Genomic DNA, 24,371 nt, shown 5'->3' on the forward strand with positions numbered 1-24,371 from the left:
AGCAGGCTGTATAAAGGACATAAAACTTAAACTGAGTATTAAAATGTTGATGGCTTCTTATTTACATTTTATATCATTTTCTTACGTATTTATTATAGTTGGTTACTTCATGGGTTAGTCTCTCCATCACCAAATGTCTTAATTATTTGAAGTCTGCCAGTTGACTATTCCCATACTATTGCCATGTCCATGAAGCAACTTTTCAGATGGTAGAGAGAAAAGGTAGCAAGAGATCTTGAAACTGTGGTTTCATACTTTAGTGATATGCACCTGACTTAATTATCGGCATTAGAACCATCTGTATTTGAGGACTATCTTTCAGTTTAGAGATATATGAAGGCTGGGAAAATTTCTCTTTTATGTCTCATATTCCTACACTGTTCAATTTCATGTTAAGGTTTATATACTCAACTCTGCTAAGTAAAATTGGAAAAGTGTGCATTTTCTTGAAAGCTAACAGAATGTGTTTGAAAATGCAGTTTCAAAAATCTGGGTTTCAGATCTATATGACAAATATGTGGTACAGGAGAAAGATCGTTAGACTTGGAATTAGAAGACTCAGGAGTTGCTCTTGTTGGCTCAGTTTCTTAAGTCTGTGATCTTGCTGAAGGCATTGATCTCTTTGAGACTCAGTTTCTTTATCTGGCAGAAGTAGGTGGTAATATAGGCCCATTTATCACATAGGAGGTTGTGAGGTTCAAATAAGATAAACAGAAAATGACGCGGCATTAGAAATGACTCCGTAAATCCACTTTATTATTCTCTTGGCTTTGAATTACAATCTTAGGGCTTTTATGCCAAGGCTTCTAGAGTCGAATGGTATCTTAAGATACCATTTAGTCTATTCTACTGCCATGAAGCAAATAAATAAGGGAATATAATCTTATTTTATAAATGCAGAAATTGAGACCTAAAGAAGTTAACTGACGTATACATTGTCAAATAGACTACGAATCCTGGAACTCGGAGGATAGTTGTGTTAGTCTATTGGTGTTATTCTGAAGGAATGCCTGAGACTGAGTAATTTATCAAGACAAGAGGTTTATTTGTCTCATGGTTCTGCAGGCTGTACAGGCATGGCACCAGCATCTACTCAGTTTCTGGTGAGACCTCAGGAAGCTTACAATCATGGCAGAAAGTGAAGAGGGAGCCAGCGTATCACATGGCTAGAGAGAGAGCAACAGACAGACAGAGGGAGTGCCAGGTTCTTTTAAAAAACATCCAGATCTAACTTGGACTCATAGAGTGAGAACTCACTCATTACCATGAGGACAGCACCAAACTATTGACAAAGATACAGCCTCATGACCCAAACACCTACCACTAGGCCCACCTCCAACATTGGAGGCACATTTCAACATGAGATTGGAGGGGACACAACATCCAAACCATATCTTTAGTGTTATTTCCATTGTATCAGACGAGCTTTTGCAAAACATAATGAATTTCATTACAGTGGAATATTTTTAAAGTGTGCAATTGTTTATTGCCTTGAAAACAAAGACACATAATTTTACATTTTTTATTTGTTTAAATTGACATATAATAATTATTCACATCTATAGGGTACATAGTGATGTTTTGATATATATATATATCAAATGCATGGTGATCAGATCAGGGTAATTTGCATACCCTTCATCTCAAACATTTATCATTTTATTGTGTTGTGAACATTCAAAATCCTACTTCTAGCTATTTGAAACCGTATATTATTGTTAACTATAGTCATCCTAGAGTGGTATAGAACACTAGTGCTTATTCCTCCTATATAGCCCTAATTTTGTATCTTTTAATTTTGAATCTCCTTATTCCTGCTTCCCCCTACCTAGCTTCTAGTATCCTCTGTTTTACTTTTTACTTCTATGAGATCAACTATTTTTAGCTTCCACATATGGATGAGAATATATGATGTTTAACTTTCTGTTCCTGGCTTATTTCACTTAACATATGTCCTCCAGTTCCATCCATTCATCATGTTGACAGGATTTCATTTTTCTTATGGCTGAATAATATTTCATTGTGTATATACATCATATTTTCTTTATTCATTCATCTTTTATTGGACACCTAGGTTGATTTCATATTTTGGCTACTGTGAATATTGTTGCAGTAAACATGGGCGTGCAGATATCGCTTGGATATAGTGCTTTCCTTTCCTTTGGATACATGCTCCTTAGCAAGATTGCCGGATCACACGGTAGTTCTATCTGTAGTTTTTTGAGGAGTCTCTGTACTTTTCTCCATAGTGATTGTGCTAGCTTATGTTCCCCTCAACTGTGTATGAGTTTCTTTTTCACTACATCCTTGCCAGCGTTTGTTATTTTTTGTCTTTTTGTTAATAACCTTCCTAACTGGGGTGAGATACCTCATTATGGTTTTTATTTACATTTCTCTGATGATTAGTGATGTTGAGATGTTGAGCATTTTTTTCTTATGCCTGTTGGCCAGGTGTACGTCTTCTTTTTGTGAAATATCTATTCAGATCATTTACTCATTTTAAAATAACTGTTGTTTTTCCTTTTGCTGTTGAGATGTTTGAGTTCCCTGTATATTCTAGACATTAGTTCCCTGTTGGATGAATAGTTTGCAAATATTTTATATCATTCTGGCAGTTGCCTTTTCACTCTGTTGATTGTTTTCTTTGCTATGCAGAGGCTTTTTCTTTAAAAAAGAGATATGGAATGTCTGTAATAGCTACCACTTTCAGAGTGTGAGTTTAGAACTTAGGGAACAAAACACCCATAATTGTACTTCTTAGAAGAGTATACAGTTTAATTTAAAATATCGTTAGAATGCAGAAGATTTTGTATTTGGCCCTTTCTACTTGAGTGACTAAGATCACTAAACATTGCACAGGTTACTAATCAATGCCAAATTTGTGAGAATCAGAGCGGGAATGAGTACCTTGTAAATAAGTAGAAGAGTATTTACAATGTTTGCTAATTAAAACAATTGATATTATTTAAGTAAAAAGGAGGCTAAGCCATTATTGAGCGTCTTACCAAGTGATTAAGAAAAATCAATGAAGCTCAGCCTTAGATTGCTGAAGGCTATAAATTGGGAAAAATTACACTCATCCAACATTTGCCTTACTTTATCCCTATGGATTTAGGAAGCTATTAGTGTGAGTTGTGCATGCAGGGGATCAACAAACTACATTATATATTACTCTCCTGATGAGTTACCACTCTAGCAATATCCAAGCAACTTAAAAATAATGAGCAATATGAAAATAAGATCAGTAAACAACTAGCAGAATTTTTTGTGTGTCTCTGGTCTAAGAGAGGATTTATCAACTGTAGTTTAGCACTAATTGCTACAAAATGACAAACAGAATTTTTCAATCTTGCTTGGCTATTTTCTTTCCACTCACAGCATTCATTGTGGTCAAAGCTTTTTGCAGTAGGCTGTGAACCTTGATTTATAGTATTTAAATAGCACAGAAGCTTGAGAAAATTGTCTGCAGTGATATCATTTAATTAGCTCATTACTATGCTTGATATGAGGTGGTAGAATATGGTTCTTTATAGTAAAGCCTCAAGTAAACAAATACAAGTTTAGCTATTTACTAATACTTTTCCAGTTGGAGAAATTGAGTAATAAATCTTGAGTGCTTGGGCTTTCTCAGTAGTCTTCTAATACTTCTGTTCAAACAGAAAATACATAAAAAGAACTTTGTAGTGTTGATCGGTTACCTCTGGTTTCAAATAAACTCAGAATAGGGGGATGGCAGAGTAGAATAACATAACAATTGTATGGTAGCATAGTGAGATGGCCCCAACTTTCCTTAGTCTTTCAGGGCTCTACATTTCCCAAATTTCTCACTTACCCTATTTAACCTAAACTCTGGGTCACTATATATAACGACCCATTTTATGCTTATTATGGTTCTTTGATGTCTATAATAAGATGACAACTGTATAAGTTAGAAAAAAGAACATGGCTGATGTGAGCACAAAAATTTATTACAGATCTCTGAACTAAGAAATAAAATGAAAGAACTCTGGTCAACTCCTCCATGCACTTAAAAAGTAGGCCCTGTGTTCAGAGAACATTTCTAATTTCCTCAAAGTTTAGAAGTTCAATTTTTGATGCAGGAAATTTGTAAAGAGAAGTCAAGTAATTAAAATACATGAATCTTTTCCTCAATTTTTATTGACTAAAGGTATTTAAAAACGGTGACTTGAGAACTCTTTTGGGAAAGTAGGCAAAGAATTATACATGTTGCTAAAACAGAATGCTAAATTGCTAAAGCGTGTCATCAGTTAAAAACATACTATGAATAGTTTCTAAAATAACCTTTTACAGTTAAATTTTTAATGAGTTTGTATTATTTCATTAAATGGAATGAAATAATTTGTTAACTAATTCTTACTGGTGATCTTTTAGGTTATTGGCCATATTTTTAGTGTCATACGTTGAATATTGTGTATATGTTTGTATGTATCAATGTATGTATGCATGTATATATACGCATATACATATGTGTATGTATTTGTGTGTGTATACATTATAAATGTGTGAATATATTTATATATATAATGAATATTATATATATATATCTATAAATGTATTGGGTCAACGGACATGCCCTTTAAAATTTTTGTTGCATATTACGTAATTGGTGTGCAGAAAATCTGTATCACTTTGTATTTCCATAAAAAATATGAGAGAGTGCCTGTTTACCTGCATCCTTGACAACAGTGGGTGTTATCATTACTAAAGTGAAACTAAAATGGAGATCAGGCTTGAAAAATTCCTAAGCAAACAAAATCAAAGGCCTTAAGAATAGCCTTAATCTTGCTAAAATTACAAAGTTAAGTGAATCTTACTTTAGGTGATAACTACAAATATAAGCAAAACTTAGCTTGGGTCATTTGCAATAAATGCTTATGTTAGGCAGAAATAAAACTTAACCCCAGCCAATTATAAGCAGCCAGCTGTTAACAACAGACTATGACATCTGCAAAGGAAAAAGAGAGAGCTTTCTTTTATATCAAAAAAAAAATCTGAAGATTGGGGAAGCACAGCCGTTGGTACAAATCCAAATGTGCTCTCCAAAGGAGGAAGGAAAACTCTGGTTTAAATAAGAAAAGTTCTCCCCTGGTTCTCAATAAGGTCCATTTATGCACATGAAGGATTCAAACTTGTTCAGTTCTGACTGGTCAATATAGTTGAGCCCTGATTGGGTGGATTCCAAGCCTCAATCCAGAAGTCTCGATCGGATGTTTATTACATATGTTAGCGGGGGTATTAAGGTGTGGGTTGGGGGTGGGGTTCCTACTGCAGTTTATCTTGACACCAAAAATGGTAACTGGTTTGGTTTGATTGTAGAAAGGAAGGTCCTGTGACATTTTCACAACATCTTTCTCAGAACACAGGATACATGACTGCTCTTTTACCCAGGCTACTTGATTCTGTATAAACTTTAGCACTTCAGTTAGCCATAGGAAGTCCATTTTGTCTGTCAGCCAGTGGACCTTACCACTAACATATGATTATATGACTAGGGCTTTCCAGCAAGATACCTATAAAGGGGCAATTTTATAATTGCAAGCCAATTAAATAATTTCTTTATTTTGCTTCTGCATTTTCCCAATAAATACTTATATCAGACATTTTGTCGCTGGAACGTTAAACCTTTTTCCATCTGGCATTTCGCAATTCATGAATGCTTCTCATTCAAATAAACTCTTTAAAATGTTATTATGCCTCAGAGTTTTCTTTTACATCATTTAAATAAATCTTTAGCAATTTCCCAGGTAAAAGTTGCACCTTTTTGTTTTCATTTTAATTCCTTCAGTTACTAGTGAGTTTTTGTTTGTTTTAGAGACAGGCTCTCGCTCTGATACCCAGGCTGGAATGCTGTGGTGCCATCACAGCTCACTGCAGCCCTAAACTCCTGGGCTCAAGCTATCTTCCCATCTTAGCCTCCTAAGTAGCTAGGGCTACAGGCACATGGCACCATGTCCAGGTAATTTTTTAATTTTTTGTAGAGACAGAGTCTCACTGTGTTGCCCAGGCGTGTTTTGATCTCCTGGGCTCAAATGATCCTCCTGCTTTAGGCCTCCCAAAGAACAGTGATTAAGGTGTTAGCTGCCATGCCCAACACTACTAGTAAGGTTTTGACTATTTTTCGTTCTTGAATTGTGGACTTATAGCTATTGCTTGTTTTTTATTATTCGTAGGTTATTTTTTTCTCTGTTTAGTTCACTTGGTGTCACATAGAAGTTAAAATGTTTCTTCTCTCATATGTCACTTGCATTGACTGTTTGTCATATTCTTTGTGACTTGTGGATGTGTTTAATTTTTGCTAAGTCGAGTATCTATTTGATGATATCTGCTTTCTGTGGCACACCGAGAAAGGTGTTTTCCATCCTGAGATCTATTAAATATTTTTCTTGTAGAAATTTTATTCTTTTATATGTAAATAATAAATTATTTAAGAAAGCATTTTCTGTTGTGATGTATGCATCTAATTCTATTTTTTTTCAATCTTTAGCCAGTTATTTTTTAAACCATTTGCTGTTAATATCCCCTTTCCTCACAGATTTGAAATGTTCCCTGTATTAGATACTAAATTCCTATGGGCATTGGAGTCACTTTTAGGATCTTAATTCTGTTTCTTTGCTTTTTCTTGCATTCTTGTACTAGTGCGAGAATAATTGTTGAGGCTTTAAAGTACATCTTAACATCTGGTTCTACAAGTTCCACTACCTTCCATTTACACATGTGTTCTTGTCTATTCTTGATTACCCTTCCAGATGAAGAGTGATTTTGAATTATTGTTTCAAGTTATAAAACAATTTCCAATGGGATTTTCATCAAGTTTGTTAACTAATTGTGAGAATTGTGTAATACAGTGGTTTCAAATGCTATCTTGACCCAATTTGAGGCCCTGGCTAGAGAGCAGTGACTTTTTTTCTTGAACATTTGATTTTGTTCACACCCCAATCATGTCCTCCAAACTCTGGGCCGCTATGCATCAACCCAAATTGCCCCATAGCCAGGTACCAGGCAACAAGGGCCAGTGCCTAGTCCTCACAGCTCACTGAAATTATTCACACCAGCCAATCTTAAACCTACTTGCCCTACCTCACAGTTTCATTCCTGCAGAAACCACAATAAAGACATGTGCCCTCAGTTGCCCTGTCTCCCTCTACCTCATGACTGACCGCGGTGCTTCGCCTGAGTGGCCTTGTGTGGCCTGCTCCTTTCTCCCCAGTGAACTGTGAATTGTCAGTATACAAAACTGTACAACTCTTTCTGGTTTCTCTTTCTTGATCTGTTCTGTTCTCACCATACCTCAATGAATATACTATGGAGGTATAACAAATTGTTACCATATTTGCTTTTCTCAACCAGAAAAAATATAGTAGTTTAAAAACAATATTATCAACATGTAAATATTTAGGTAAATCTGAGGATATATTTTAAGAATACAAAAGGTAAACAACACATAGGCAATCTTTAAGGTCAATAACTTACAGGTTGCCTAGATGTTGATGACTCTCTAGTTTGTGTCCTGACCTCTAAGTGTCAGGTTTATATTTTGAGCTGTTTACTTGACCTCTGAACTTAGCTAGATAATGGTTGTTTGACAGTTAACATACCCCAAACTGAAATCTTTGTTTTCTTTAAATTTGCTCCTACTCTGTAGTTTTCTCACTCTTAGTTGACACCATCCCGATACACAAATTTTCTGGAACTAAAAACTTGAGTCAATCTTTATTTCTATCTTCCGTCATTCCCCACCCAGTCCATCCATTAATCCTGTTAACTCTCTCTTCAGAAGTAAATGCAGATTCTTTTCATTTTTCATCATCTCCACTACTGTCGTCCTGGCCCAAGTTCCATCATCTTTTACGTGCACCACTTCCTTAAGTTTCTGTTGGTCTTTCAGTAACCAGTCTTAGCCCATTTCAATATAGTTGCTACAATGCAATCGGAATGAAATAAACTTTTAACCATGACTTGTGCTATGCCCTCCAATGGCTCATGATTGTTGCTTTATCTCCTATTCTATCTCTTACTGTGACAATGCCACACTGGTCTTCTTTCTGTTCTTTGAGTGTTCCAAGCTCTTTTGGACATCAAGGCTTTTGCACTTTCTAGACCCTCTTTCTCAGATCTTCACAAGATTGCCTTCTTTCAAGTTCTCTTAAATTCAGTTCTCAGGTCAGACACCTTCTGAATTTCCTATTTTATTTTCTTCAAAACATATATGATACGTGAAAAGTATTTTGCTCATTTAACTATGTGCATATCGTTATATTTTCCAAGTCATTAGAATGCCCTTGTTAGAGCAAGTGCCTTGCTTTTCATCTCCATCTGTCTAGAATGGATCTCCACTATCTAGAATGGTGCCTTGCTCATAATGTTTGGTTGGGGAGTGGGGTGAAAAGAAGTTGGTTAATGAGTATAAAAACATAATTAGAAGGAATAAGTTCTAGTATTTGATAGGACAATGGGGAATTTATAGGTAACAATAGTTTATTGTATATTTCAAAATTGTAAGAATATTTGAAATGTTCTCGATGCAAAAGAAAAGACAAATATTTGAGGCAACGGATATTCCAATTAACCTGATTTGATCGTTACACATTGTATACATATATCTATATATCACATATACTCCCAAAATATGTACAACTATGATATATCAATTTAAAGCCCACAGAAGTCAATTCAATACATTAAGACATAAGTTCTAAAATTTGAGGTCACAAGGAAGCATATTCTACCTTAAGTAATGGGGGAAAGCAATAAAAACAGGTTACATATGTAACAATAACATAAAGCTAAAAGATCTTTATAACCTAAAAATAAAAAACAACCACAAACCCAATAACTGAAGTCAAGAGAAAATTATCAGCTTATTATGCTATAATGTTGTTGAAGTAGTAAATATTAGATAATAGGGATATTAAATAACATTTAGCCTCTCCCTCATTCTCTATTCTCTGTCAGGTAAACAAAATGAGAAATGTATTTAGGTTGAAATCTTGAATTATAAGTTAGTTTTGAAGACATAATAAGTTTTATGTTTTTCTCTAAACTTGTTATTCTAGTTAGCAATTCCTCTAACCTTTTTTCAAGGTTCTTAGCTTTCTTGCACTGGGTTAGAACATGCTCCTTTAGCTCGGAGGAGTTTGTTATTACCCACCTTCTGAAGCCTACTTCTGTCACGTTGTCAAACTCACTCTCCATCCAGTTTTGTTCCCTTGCTGGCGAGGAGTTGTGATCCTTTGAAGGAGAAGAGGCCTTCTGGTTTTTGGAATTTTCAGCCTTTTTGCATTGTTTTTTCTTCATCTTCGTGGCTTTATCTACCTTTGGTCTTTGATGTTGATGTCAGATGGAGTTTTTGTGTGGACGTCCTTTTTGTTGATGTTGATTTGATTACTTTCTGTTTGTTAGTTTTCCTTCTAACAATCAGGGCCCTCTGCTGCAGGTTTGCTGGAGTTTGCTGGAGGTCCACTCCAGACCCTGTTAGCCTCAGTATCACCAGCAGAGGCTGCAAAACAGCAAAGATTGCTGCCAGTTCCTTTCTCTGGAAGCTTCATCCCAGAGGGGCACCCACCAGATGCCAGGTGGAGTGCTCCTGTATGAAGTGTTTGTTGACCCCTGCTGGGAGGTGTCTCCCAGGCAGGAGGCACAGGGGTCAAGGACCCACTTGAGGAGCAGTATGTCCCTTACTAGAGCACGAGCACTGTGCTGAGAAATCCGCTGCTCTCTTCAGAGCTGGCAGGCAGGAGCGTTTATGTCTGCTGAAGCTGTGCCCACAGCTGCCCCTTCCCCCAGGTGCTCTGTCCCAGGGAGATGGGAGTTTTATCTATAAGCCCCTGACTGCTGCTGCTGCCTTTCTTTCAGAGATACCCTACCCAGAGAGGAGGAATTTAGAAAGGCAGTCTGGTTACAGTGGGTTTGCCGAGCTGTGGTGCGCTCCGTCTAGTTTGAACTTCCTGTGGCTTTGTTTACACTGTGAAGGGGAACCACCTACTCAAGCCTCAGTAATGGAGGATGCCTCTCCCTGTACCAAGCTTGAGTGTCCCAGGTTGACTTCAGACTGCTATGCTGGCGGTGAGAATTTCAAGCCAGTGGATCTTAGCTTGCTGAGCATTATACTTGTGTATGCTTCAAGAAATTCTCGTGCTGTGTTTTTCAGCTCCCTCAGGTCATTTATGTTCTTCTCTAAACTGGTTATTCTAGAGGAATTGGTAACTAGAATAACCCATTTAGAGAAGAACATAACAGAGTTATAACCAGTTTAGAGAAAACATAACACCTGCTGAGTGAGACCACTTGGCTCCCTGGCTTCAGCCCCCTTTCCAGGGAAGTGAATGGTTCTGTCTTGCTGGCATTCCAGGCACCACTGGGATATGAAAAAAAAAAAAAAAAAGAAACTCCTGCAGCTAGCTCAGCATCTGCCCAAATGGCCACCCAGTTTTGTGCTTGGAACTCAGGGCCCTGGTGATGTAGGCACCCGAGGGAACCTCTTGGTCTGTGGGTTCTGAAGACTGTGGAAAAAGCATAATATCTGGGCCAGAATGCACCCTTCCTCACAGCACAGTCCCTCATGGCTTCCCTTGGCTAGGGGAGGGAGTTCCCCGACCCCTTGTGCTTTCTGAGTGTGGCAACGCCCCACCCTGCTTTGGCTCACCCTCTGTGGGCTGCACCCACTGTCTAACCAGTCCCAGTGAGATGAGCCGGGTACCTCAGTTGGAAATGCAGAAATCAACTATTTTCTGCTTTGATCTTGCTGGGAGCTGCAGACTGGAGCTCTTCCTCTTTGACCATCTTGACAGCCCCCAATCATATTCTATCTTCTTATGCATGCATATGTACTGAAGGCTTTCTTTTCTATTCTTTTTTCTTTTCTTTCTTTCTTTTTGACACAGAGTTTCACTGTTGTCACTCAAATTGGAGTGCAATGGGATGATCTCGGGTTACTGCAACCTCCACATCCCAGGTTCAAGTGATTCTCCTGCCTCAGCCTCCCAAGTAGCTGGGACTACAGGCATGTGCTACCATACCCAGCTAATTTTTTTTTTTTATTAGACAGTTTGTCTCCGTCACCGGGCTGGAGTGCAGTGGTGCGATCTTGTCTCACTGCAACCTCCAACTCCCTGGTTCAAGTGATTCTCCTGCCTCAGTCACCTGAATAGCTGGGATTACAGGATGAAATAGAAAAAGAAACGAAGATAATTATTATAGTTTATTAAAAATTGCTGTCTACAGTTAAGACTGAAATGGGTGCAGAGTAACCACCCCTGAAGTTGAAGTTAAGAAAGAATATTAACTGCCTCCCTGTGAAACATCAACCATATCTACCTTCTGCATATTTTTTAAGGTCTGTAAATTCCTGTTTTTCCCACTGAACAGCTGCAGGGTCACAAGGCAGATAAGCATATGCTGCAAAACATGTTTTTCCTAAGATGTATGACATGTCACAAAATGATTGACTGCTTTTGTTCTTGCTTCTGTAAACCCACTTCCTGCTTCATGTTTTTCCCACCTCAAGATGCATAAAAGGCCCTTGCCTTCTTTGTTCAGGGCTGAGACTTTCTGGACGGATGTCTGCTGAGCCAGTGTACACCTTAATAAATCCTCCTGAACCCCTATCACTCTCTGGTTCCCTGATTTCCCACTACAGGCATGTGCCACCATGCCCAGCTAATTTTTGTATTTTTAGTAGAGACTGGGTTTCACCATGTTGGCCAGGCTGATCTTGAACTCCTGACCTCAGGTGATCTGCCCACCTCAGCTAAAGGCTTTCCAGTAGCCAGAAAGAATGTCTTTTGTAATGAAAAGGAATCCTTATAATGTTATTGCAAGTGCACTTTTAATTTTACCAGATATATAAACTAAATGATTACTGAAAACCATTCAGGATTCTGATGGTATGTGGAAAGAATAGCCATTCATAAGTTGTATCTTTACCTGATATGCTATCTATAGAAAATATTACTTCAGTATGGGTATTTCTATGAAACACCATGGAAATTATGTGACTACACAGGGGAAAACATCAGGTGCTTTGTAATACTTATAAGTCTTGCAAAGCCATACCACAAAGTGGTACACATTACAGATGAGGAAATTGAGGATCGGAGAATAGACTGATCAAGCATAGAGTGGGAGACCAAATGTTGTTTCCAGATCTGTCTGGATGGAATAAAATCTGTTCCTGTCCCACTGCAGCACATTGCTTGATACATGTTCTATATGATAAATTTGTATCAGAATAAAATAACTTGTATGTGTTGCTATGTTTACTGGAAAATAAAAGCATCTTTAATTCCAAATATTTTTAAATATGGTACTATTTTTGAACAGATTTAAAGTATGACATACATACAATAGAATGTATTCATTTTAAGTTCTATGAGTTTTGATAAGAGTATATGGTATTGCAGCTCCTCTGTGTTCGAGATTTAGAACACTCTTATCACTCCAGGATGTTTTCTCCTGTGTCCTTGCATTTACTCTCCATTTCCACCTCTAACCTCGGGGACCATTGATCTGCTCGTTGTCACTATAGTTTTCCTTTTCTAGAACTTCACGTAGCATCATAAATTATGTAGTTTTTAAGTTAGCACGTTTTAAATATTCGACTAAGTTGAGTGAGTATGCATCATCAGTCTACTCTTTTTAATTGGCCAGTAGTTTTTTTTTGTATGGATATTACCACATTTTGCTTATCATTATCTGTTGATGGACATTTGGGTTGTTTCCAGTTTGGGGCTATTAGGATAAGGTTGTTATAAATGTTTGCATTCAAGTGTTTGTGAGAACATATGTTTTAATGTCCCTTGGGATGATACCTAGGAGTGCAATTTCTGGGTCATACATTAAGCGTATAATTAACTTTATAAGAAATTACTGGATGGGCGTGGTGGCTCACGCCTGTAATCCCAGCACTTTGGGAGGCCGAGGCAGGCAGATCACGAGGTCAGGAGATCAAGACCATACTGGCTAACACAGTGAAACCCCATCTCTACTAAAAATACAAAAAATTAGTCGGGCCAGGTGGCGAGCTACTGGCCAGCTACTCAGGAGGCTGAGGTAGGAGAATTGCTTGAATCCGGGAGGGGGAGGTTGCAGTGAGCCGAGATGGTGCCACTGCACTCCAGCCTGGGCAACAGAGGAGACTCCGTCTCAAAAAAGAAAAGAAAAGAAAAGAAAATAAATTACTCATGTGACTCTACAAGTTTTCATTTCCATAAGCAATGTATGAGAGCCTTTATTGCTTCATGTTATGGGTTGTATTGTGTTTCCTAAAAAATCATGTGTTGAAACCCAACCCCAAGAATGTGACTATTTTTGGAAATAGAATTGTTACAGATGAAATTACTTAAGATGAAATTATTCGGGCAGGCCAGAATTCAGTTTGACTGAGGTCCACATAAAAAGGGGAAGTTTGACCCTTAAACATACATGTAGAGAAAATACAGCGTGAAGTGAGAGGCATTAAAGCCAATTATTCTCTGACTCAGAGAGATATCTCACTCGGTGAAGTGAGAGAACCAACACTGCCGACGTCTTAATCTCAGACTTCTAGTCTCCAAAATTATGAGATGATAAATTTCTGTTTTTTGACCTACTCAGTTTGTGGTACTGTGTTACGACAGCTCTAGCAAATGAACACAGCCCAGATTCTCATCGACACTTGGTATGGTACAGTTTTCAAAATTTTAGTCATTCCAGTATGTACATAGTGATACCTCCTTGTAGTTTTCATTTGTATTGCCCTAATGACCAATGATGTTGAGAATCCTATGCTTCTTGACTTTTTGTTTATCTTCTTCTGCCCCTTTTTAATCAGGTTGTTTGTCTTATTTTTGAGTTTTAAGAGTTTTTATTTCATTCTGGATACAAGCTTTTTTATTATATGTAGTTTGCATTATTTTCTTCCAATCTGTGACTTGTCCTTTCATTTTCAAATGAGTGTCTTTGGAGAGCACATATTTTTAATTTTGATTAAGTCAAATATACCTTTTGTCTTTTATGTTTTGTAGTTTTTGTGTCTTATCTAAGAAATCTTTGCCTAACATAAGATCACAAAGATTTCTTACCTTTTCTTCTAGAATTTTAATAGTTTAGCTGTTATATTTAGATCTAGCATCCATTTTGTATTTTTTTGTGTGTATATTACTATCTTTGATAAGGGTTAAGGTTTTTTTCCCATAGATATGTCCAATTATTCCAGTACTAATATTCCAATATTCCAGTATTCCTTATACTTTTCTACATCAGAGTTAAGAATTTGTTTTCTCTAAAGGGCCAAATGGTAACTACTTTAGCCTTTACAGGTCACTGGTTTCTGTTACAACTACTCAGGTCTACAATTGTAGCATAAAAGCAGCCATAAACAGTACATAAGTGAGTGTTCTACATATATAATCATGTTATCTGTGAATAGAGGGTTGTATTAATCCTGTGTATGCCTTTTTCTCCTCTGTCTTACTGCACTGGTTAGGACTTTCTGTATCATGTTAAAAACAAATACTGAGAGAGGAAATCCTTCTATACATAATCCAATTACAGTTTTAGAGATGTTGTTTCTCATCATCTTGTTTTTTCCTCTATACACTTTGATTTGGATAATTTGTATATTTCTGTATTCAAAACACTGGTTCATTTATTGCCTTCATTAATCTGCTATTCAGTTCATTTTTTAATTTTATCATTGTATTTTCCAGCTCAAATATTTTTGTCCTTTTGTATAGTTTTAATTTCTCTATTGAGATTACTAATTTGTTTATCTATTATTAGCATTTTAAAATTATTGGAATATATTTCCTTTTAGTTGTAGAACATAGTTTTGTTAGCTGCTTTCAATTCCTTATTTTGTAAATCCAACATTTGAACTCATGTGGGTCACGCTTTCTTGTCTTGGAATGTCTAATAGTTTTAGGTTGAAAAATGGACATTGTAACAATTCTGGATTGTTAGTTTTCAGGATTGTTGGTGTTTTATTTTAGAAGGAAATTAACTTGGTAGGCGTGTATGTGTGTAGTAATAGTTTTAAAGGCACAGAAAACTCTCAAGTTCTCTCGGCCTTCCAATTTTCAATGAAGTATCAAGTAAGCACATGTAATTTAATCAGGGATGTGAGTTTTTATCTGCTCAAACCTGTATTACTGCTCTTTTCATATTTCCTTGTAATGATCTGCTTATATATTTTTGTGCTCACTGGATTTTGTCCTTAGCTAACTGGCATCTGTATTGGCAAGTACAGTGCCTAGCTCATAATAAATAAATAAAGCTTCATTGAATGAAAAAAGGAGAAGATTTGGGCTGCAAAATCAATTAATTTGACAACTCTTCCCTTTACTTCCTCCCTCCCTTCTTCCTTCCTTTTCTTTTTACCTTCCCTTTTTCCTTTCTTCCTTAGCATTCTGAAATTAATACTCTCATAATAAAGTAAAACAGTACTTTTAGCCTATTTTTGGTTTTCTTGTTTTAAGATCTGTTGTTTAGATATCATTTAGTTGTTTTTGCCAAATCATTGCTAAATTGGTGTTTTACTTGGGAAAAATAGGTGAACTCTCCTGTTTACATGAATAAGCACATATACACAGCTGTTCTTGGAGTGTGCTAAGTAATTTGTTTCTTGGTTAGACACAGCTTTCATTTTTATGGTGCTAGGATAATTTCAGGTGTTCCTTAGATACAGATTCCAATCATTCTTTCATAGAAGTATAGCAATCTGTTAATGAAAAACGTCACAGTTAAAATTTCCTGTTGTTTTAGGAACTTTAAATATAATATTTCCTAACCAATTATGTTGTGGAATCTAAACCTGTTAACAATCCTGGTTTTCAGTGGACTCAGCATCGATCTTACTCAGTGAATGAAATAGTTTCAAAATGTTCTTTGCTAAATGTGTTCCCAGCAGAAATTCACATCTGTAATCTATCTGCCATGTTTCAGTATTTCAGCTACTGAAATGGATTGCTTGTAGCTGAAGGATTACCTTCTAAATTTTTAGATATAGAACATTTTTTATTGGCTGGAATTCAGACTCCAAGTCTAATTCTTAGGCTGCAGGCAAATAATGCCTTAATTTCTTCAGCCTCGCTTCTCAAACCATTATCTAAATAAGACTGTGCATATGTGGAGGGTGAAGGGGAGAAAGAATGAGATTAGAACAAAGTAAGCTTTTTTCAACACCTCTTACTGAGATTTTAAAGTTAAAAAGTATGGCTTATAGAGAGATATGGGCTTCCGGAATATAAAGTTAAATAGGATCTATTTTTTTCTGGCAGTATTACCCAATAACCACGCAATTTTCCAATCTCCATTACCAAGACATTGCAATATGAGAAAAGCAGAGAAAATAGGTCCTTGTAAACCTGTGACAAGTCAGGGTAAATAAAGCCTCAGTAACAAAGGAGAAGGAGAATAGGGACTCTTGAATTCTAGTCTTTATATTAGTCTCGAACTGGAGACTTAATTCGTTAGAAACTTGAGATTAATAGTGTCAAGAAAGAAACAAGTGTAGTGCTTATGACGATAGGACATAGGTTTGCTATTAGAACATTGAAATTATTTACATTTGACTTGCCTGTTTCCCATATTATTTTTATCTTGAGGCATTGGCTTTTAATTGCATTGGTAAAAATGCAAAATATAAAAATCTCAAATTATGTAAGACTGTTTAGAGGTGTATGTATTTTATGTGCATGGTTGGTTCTACATTCCCTGAGGGTAGCCAGTTGTATGTCTTGTGGGTTACTGGTGTCAGAGGCCAGTTTTTCATGTTGTCCAGCATGAGTGCGTCACATCTTTACTTCAGTGTATTAGTATTTTTAATTTCTACATTAAAAACTATCACAAATATGGTGGCTTAAAACAACATCTGTTTATTGTCTCAAAGTCTGTAGATCAGAAGTTGGCATGGTATGGCTGGGTTTTTCTGCTCAATATCTCACAAGGCTGAAATCAAGGTGTTGGTCAGGCTGTATCCTCCTCTGAAGCCCTAATTCTCTTCCAAGCTCACACAGCTTTTGGCAGAATTCAGTCCCTTGCAACTCTAGTACAGAGGTTCTTGTTTTCTTGCTTGTTGTAGGACCCAGATCCCCACTTTCTTGCTAGCTGTTGGCCAGGGACCGTTTTCAGAACCTAAGAGAACCTCAGATCTAGCCACATGGCCCTCTCACAACCTTAAAATTTACCTCTTAAAAGTCCACAGAAGGATTTCTCATGCGTTAAATCTCTCTTTCTCCCTCTCTCTTTCCTTTTTTTTTCTGGAAAGCCTAAGTCCATTTCCAGGGCTCACTAAATTAGGTCAGGCCCATCTAGGATAATCTCTCTTTTGAAGAATTCAAAATGAACTAATTTTGGATTTAATTATATCTGCAAAATCTCTTCACATTTATCATATTAGTTCACTTAATTGAGGGGGTAAAATCTATCATATTCATAGTTAACCTCATACTTAAGTGGAGGAGATTAAACAGGGTACATACACCCAGGGTGGGAATCATAGTTATCACATTGAATTCTGCCTACTATACTTAGTGTGTCTTTTATTTATTTATTTGTTTGTTTTTGAGATAGGGTCTTGCTTTGTCATCCAGGCTGAAGTGTAGTTGTGTAATGTTGGCTCACTGAGGCCTCGACTTCCTGGGCTCAGATGATCCTCCCATCTCAGCCTCCTGTGTAGCTGGGACTACAGGTGTGTGCCAGCACACCAAGCTAATTTTGTTTATATTTTGTAGAGGGGCTCCCTATGCTGCCCAGGCTGGTCTTGAACTCCTGGACTCAAGCAATTCTCCCATCTCAGCCTCTCAAAATGCTGAGATTACAGATATGAGCCACTGCACCTGGTACTTGGTGTGTTCTTGGAGACTAAAGACTCGTTTTCGGCTGGACACGGTGGCTCACACTTGTAATCCCAGCACTTTGGGAGGCCGAAGAGGGTGGATCACCTGAGATCAGGAGGTCGAGACCAGCCTGACCAACATGGTGAAACCGTATTTCTACTAAAAATACAAAAAGTAGCTGGGCGTGGTGGCGTGTGCCTGTGTAATCCCAGCTACTTGAGAGGGCGAGGCAGGAGAATCACTTGAACCTGGGAGGCGGAGGTTGCAGTGAGCCGAGATTGTGCCATTGCACTCCAGCCTAGGCAACAAGAGCGAAACTCCATCTCAAATACAAACAAACAACCCTCATTTTCATGTTAATCAGAGATTACAAGGGATCCAAATCTGCTGAGAAAAAAGAACTGTTTTCTTTGAACCTTTTTTCTCATCTGTTGATTTTATCTTGTTGCATAAAATTTTGTACACATCTCAAAATTATAATTTTGGAACAAGTGGGTTATAAATATTAAAAAAACTAACCTAGATATTTGAGTGTTCTCATTTTTAAATTATCTGGATCACATATCCTCTGATTTATTCCATTAGCTAATACAGTATCTTTTTGTTGTTGAACATTTTGTGATAGTGTGACCCAGTGATCATTTCTGTAATATAAGCAGGGAACATTTTAAAGATTTTATTACTGTGATGACTAATTTTATGTGTCACCTTGACTGGGTTAGGGGATAACCAGATAGCTGTTTAAACCTAATTTCTGGGTATCTCTACAAAAGTGTTTCTGTAAGAGACTAGCATTTGAACCAGTAGACCGAGTAAAGAAGATACATCTTCAGCATCGTGGAGGAGCATCATCAAAATCCATTAGTTTTCTTTGTTCTCTAGCTTGTAGATGGCGTATTATGGGACTCTTTGGATTCCATAATCATGTGAGCCAAGTCCTGAAATAAATCTCCTGTTGCAAATTTCTATATATCCTATTGGTTTTGTTTCTCTGAAGAACACTAGTACAATCACTATACTGCACAGTGGTCTGATCTGAAATAAACATACTCAGCAAATTAACAACTTTTCGCTTTTTTGATTTTCTAATTACACAATTAATGGTAGAAAATTTAGAAAATGTATGTTATCTTGGCACCTCAGATTTTATCAGTCACAAAACAGATTAGTCCCATTATCTTTAATATCACAACACTGGAGACAATGCCCGTTGTGTCATTTCGGATGCTCTGTATAGTATGGGAGGGTAACAGTAGTGTTGTTAGATACTAGTGGCTTTAAGGCTGACCTCAGCCATTTTGTGTGTGTGTGTGTGTGTGTGTGTGTGTGTGTGTGTGTGTGTGTATAAGCTTGAGCAAGTTATAAAACTTCCCTAAAGTTCTTTTTATTTTAATTTTTTTATTTAAAAATATTTTTGGGCTGGGTGCGGTGGCTCACGCCTATAATCCCAGCACTTTCAGAGGCCAAGGCAGGCAGATCACCTGAGATCAGGAGTTCAAGACCAGCCTGCCCAACATGGTGTAACCTCGTCTCTACTAAAAGTACAAAACTTAGCTGGGCGTGGTGGCAGGTGCCTGTATTCCCTACTAATCAGGAGGCTGAGGCAGGAGAATTGCTTGAACCCAGGAAGCGGAGCTTGCAGTGAGCCGAGATTGCGCCACTGCACTCCAGCCTGGGTGACAGAGCAAGACTCCTTCTCAATTATATATATATATATATAGAAAGAAAGAGAGAGAGAGAGAGACAGGGTCTTGCTCTGTCGCCCAGGCAGGACTCTAACTCCTGGGCCCAGGCAATCCTCCTGCCTCACTGTACACCACTGCACTTAGTTAACCTTCCTAAACTATTTTTTTCTTTGTTTTTGTTTTAGTGACAGCAATCATCACTATAATTGTAGGGTTACTGTGTGCATTAGATGTGATAGAGCATGTGAAATGCTTAGTATAGTATGTGGCACCTAGGACACAATAAGTGTTAGCTATCAATACCATCATTGTTATCTGTGAATTTATTAGAGCAATGGACTTTTCTTAATGTCAAGCTTATTTTGTGTTGAAGTCTAAAAATTGCAGTGGGATGAAATGCATATTGAACACGCACAGCACTGGCAGGGTAATAGTTGGTGTGTGTTAGTCTCAGGGGGCAAGAGTGGGGATGATTCTGCTTTTTTTTTTTTTTTTTTTTGAGACGGAGTCTTGCTCTGTCTCCCAGGCTGGAGTGCAGTGGCACGATCTTGGCTCACTGCAAGCTCTGCCTCCTGGGTTCACCCCATTCTCCTGCCTCAGCCTCCCAAGTAGCTGGGACTACAGGCGCCTGCAGCCATGCCCGGCTAATTTTTTCTATTTTTTAGTAGAGACGGGGTTTCACCGTGCTGGCCACGATGGTCTTGATCCCCTGACCTCGTGATCCGCCCATTTCGGCCTCCCAAAGTGCTGGGATTACAGGCATGAGCCACCGCACCCGGCCGAGTGGGGATGATTCTGACAGGGAACTTTCTTCAAAATGTGAAGAGAGTATCAGATGGCCATCAGACCCACTAGGAAATCTGGAAGAGGATTTACTGCATTTCCTAATACTAGTTTTGCCACCTCCAATTTGTTCTCTCCATTGGCGTCAGAATGGTCTTTTCAATAAGCAGACCTGTGTTCCTCTCTTCCTTCAGATCTTTCCGTGATATTCCACTGCTTAAGTGGTGAAATCCAAATTCTATCGTATAGCAGACAATGTTGGACTTTCGTGAACTTTCCTTGTCTGTCCATCCGTTCCTATCAGCTACCCCTTCTTCTCCCCTAATGTGTGCTCTACTTCACCTTTTCCTTGCATATGGTTTCTCAAATTATAAACTACTTGTAGTTTTCCAAACACACCACAGATTTTTTTTTTTTTTTTTTTTTGAGACGGAGTCTCGCTGTCGCCCAGGCTGGAGTGCAGTGGCGCGATCTCGGCTCACTGCAAGCTCCGCCTCCCGGGTTCACGCCATTCTCCTGCCTCAGCCTCTCCGAGTAGCTGGGACTACAGGCGCCCGCCACCACGCCCGGCTAATTTTTTGTATTTTTAGTAGAGACGGGGTCTCACCGTGGTCTCGATCTCCTGACCTCGTGATCCGCCCACCTCGGCCTCCCAAAGTGCTGGGATTACAGGCGTGAGCCACCGCGCCCGGCCACACACCACAGATTCTTATGCCACCATGTTTTGCAGGAGTGATTTGCTCTGCCAAGAATGCCCTTCCTTTTCTTTTATTTGCTGAATTCTTTCAAGTCTCAGTTCAAAGCTGCTGCTTCTGTTAACCCTCACTGACTCCAAATGCAGATGTAGACACTTTGTCCCTCTATATTATGCGTAGTCCTCCATCATGGTAATTTTATGATGATGCATTTCTGTCCTTCCCGCTAGTTTATAAGCTGGGACCAAGCACTAGCAAGTCTATCACACCCTTGGCCCAATACTTGCTCATATATTTCAGCCTCAGTTTCACATTAATCTCATTAACTAGGTAGATGGGAACTGTCATACCATTTTATAATTGGAGAACTAGAGACCCACAGATATAAAAGGCTTTTCTAAAGTCACATAACTAGGAACTGGCAAGTCTAGGATTTGGATACAGGATTTCTGGATCCAAGTTTATTTTCCATTACTGAAATATTAAATTATAGTAACCCATAGATATTTATAGAGTAGCAACTGTGTTAAAATCTCAGCATGGTGTTCTACAGGTGATAAACATTTTTAAAAGAATATCCTTTAAATTGGTCCTGATCTCTTGATTAATACTAGGAGAATGTTCTTTTCACTTGCTAGTAATTGATATAGAGTAGGCATCAAATGTAGTTATCAAAACAATGGGTGGATGGATGAATGCTTGGTGATTATGAAGGTAATGCTTTCATATGGCCTTGTAAATAAAAATGAATCAGACGGTGACTCCTTTCTTAGACTATTTGTGGGTTTAAGGGATATTTATTTATTATGGATTTCAATTTTGTATATGTCAAGAAAAATGAGTGGATGAGCTATAATAGTATACAAGTAAATTGGTATAATTCAAATTAAAAACAAAAGACAGCATAAAGGGAATTAAAATTAATAGACACTTGCAATAAAGTAATTGGAGTTACATTTATAAGAAAGTTTGATAGCTAAGTGAAAGGGGATGTGTATTTACAGCATATAGTTTTTTGAAAGTAGAAGGCATATAAATTCATTTGTTGAGATAGGCTCCCTAGGACCATAAGGTTTAGTTGATTAATGAGTTTGACTAGATATTATCTCTTCAGTTCCAAGAAGTTGTCCTCGAAGGAAGAGCTTACAGAGAAAATAACATCCTAATCCAGATATTCCCTACCATGTTTGAACCCATGGGAAACAAGTGTCAAATTGCCATTTTCAAGTAATCCAGAATTATAGCCTGCTGCTCCAGGTTTTGTGAGGCCCGAGTTCATTCTCTTTTGGGGACTATCTTTTTTTTAAATTATACTTTAAGTTTTAGGGTACATGTACACAACATGCAGGTTTGTTACATATGGATACATGTGCCGTGTTGGTGTGCTGCACCCATTAACTCGTCATTTAGCATTAGGTATATCTCCTAATACTATCCCTCCCCCCTCCCCCCACCCCATAATAGGCCCTGGTGTGTGATGTTCCCCTTCCTATGTCCATGTGTTCTCATTGTTCAATTCCCACCTATGAGTGAGAACATGCAGTGTCTGGTTTTTTGTCCTTGTGATAGTTTACTGAGAATGATGGTTTCCAGTTTCATCCATGTCCCTACAAAGGGCACGAACTCATCATTTTTTTATGGCTGCACAGTATTCCATGGTGTATATTTGCCACATTTTCTTAATCCAATCTATCATTGTTGGACTTTTGGGTTGGTTCCAAGTCTTTGCTATTGTGAATAGTGCCACAATAAACATACGTGTGCATGTGTCTTTATAGCAGCATGATTTATAATCCTTTGGGTATATACCCAGTAATGGGATGGCTGGGTCAAATGGTATTTCTAGTTCTAGATCCCTGAGGAATCGCCACACTGACTTCCACAATGGTTGAACTAGTTTACAGTCCCACCAACAGTGTAAAAGTGTTCCTATTTCTCCACATCCTCTCCAGCACCTGTTGTTTCCTGACTTTCAATGATGGCCATTCTAACTGGTGTGAGACGGTATCTCATTGTGGTTCTGATTTGCATTTCTGTGATGGCCAGTGATGATGAACATTTTTTCATGTGTCTTTTGGCTGCATAAATGTCTTCTTTTGAGAAGTGTCTGTTCATATCCTTCACCCACTTGTTGATGGGGTTGTTTTTTTCTGGTAAATTTGTTTGAGTTCATTGTAGATTCTGGATATTAGCCCTTTGTCAGATGAGTAGATTGCAAAAATTTTCTCCCATTCTGTAGGTTGCCTGTTCACTCTGATGGTAGTTTCTTTTGCTGTGCAGAAGCTCTTTAGTTTAATGAGATCCCATTTGTCAATTTTGGCTTTTGTTGCCATTGCTTTTGGTGTTTTAGACATGAAGTCCTTGCCCATGCCTGTGTCCTGAATGGTATTGCTTGGTAATGTTCTTCTAGGGTTTTTATGGTTTTGGGTCTAACATGTAAGTCTTTAATCCATCTTGAATTAATTTTTGTATAAGGTGTAAGGAAGGGATCCAGTTTCAGCTTTCTACGTATGGCTAGCCAGTTTTCCCAGCACCATTTATTAAATAGGGAATCCTATCCCTATTTCTTGTTTTTGTCAGGTTTGTCGAAGATCAGATAGTTGTAGATATGCGGCATTATTTCTGAGGGCTCTTTTCTGTTCCATTGGTTTATAGCTCTGTTTTGGTACCAGTACTGTGCTGTTTTGGTTGCTGTAGCCTTGTAGTATAGTTTGAAGTCAGGTAGTGTGATGCCTCCAGCTTTGTTCTTTTGGCTTAGGATTGACTTGGCAACGTAGGCTCTTTTTTGGTTTCATATAAACTTTAAAGTAGTTTTTTCCAATTCTGTGAAGAAAGTCATTGGTAGCTTGATGGGGATGGCATTGAATCTATAAATTATCTTGGGCAGTATTTTGAGGAATATCTTTAAGGAAAAATTATTTAAAATTATGATTATAAAATTAAGTACAAATGTTTGTATTTCTTTAAAATAAAAAAATTAAAACTGCAGATTTATGAAAACTGACAAGTATCACAAACCTTTTTTTCAATTTTATTTTGGTTTCCACGGGATAGTTCCCTTTTTTTTTTTTTTTTTTTGGAGAAAAATGGATGGCTCTTGGACAAAATATTGAGTGTTAAGCAGAGAATGCAACCCAGGAATAAGGCTAATCACTAGTGTTGAGGCTTGGGGGAAGAATACAGTACTCATTTCATGTAGGAAATCAGTTTGTGAAGAAATCAATTACGAAATCAGCTGCTGATTGGCTGGTGCTGTCTGACCAAATTAGTTAAGCCCTGGGTAAGCACTGAGCTACCTGTTTTTGGATTTTCAAGGAAGTACTTTTGTTTGTTTGTTTTTGTTGTGTATGTGAGATACTCATTCCTAGACTACA

Source organism: Hylobates moloch, unplaced genomic scaffold, assembly GCF_009828535.3.
Source record: "Hylobates moloch isolate HMO894 unplaced genomic scaffold, HMol_V3 SCAFFOLD_16, whole genome shotgun sequence".
NCBI classification, from domain to species: Eukaryota; Metazoa; Chordata; class Mammalia; order Primates; family Hylobatidae; genus Hylobates; species Hylobates moloch.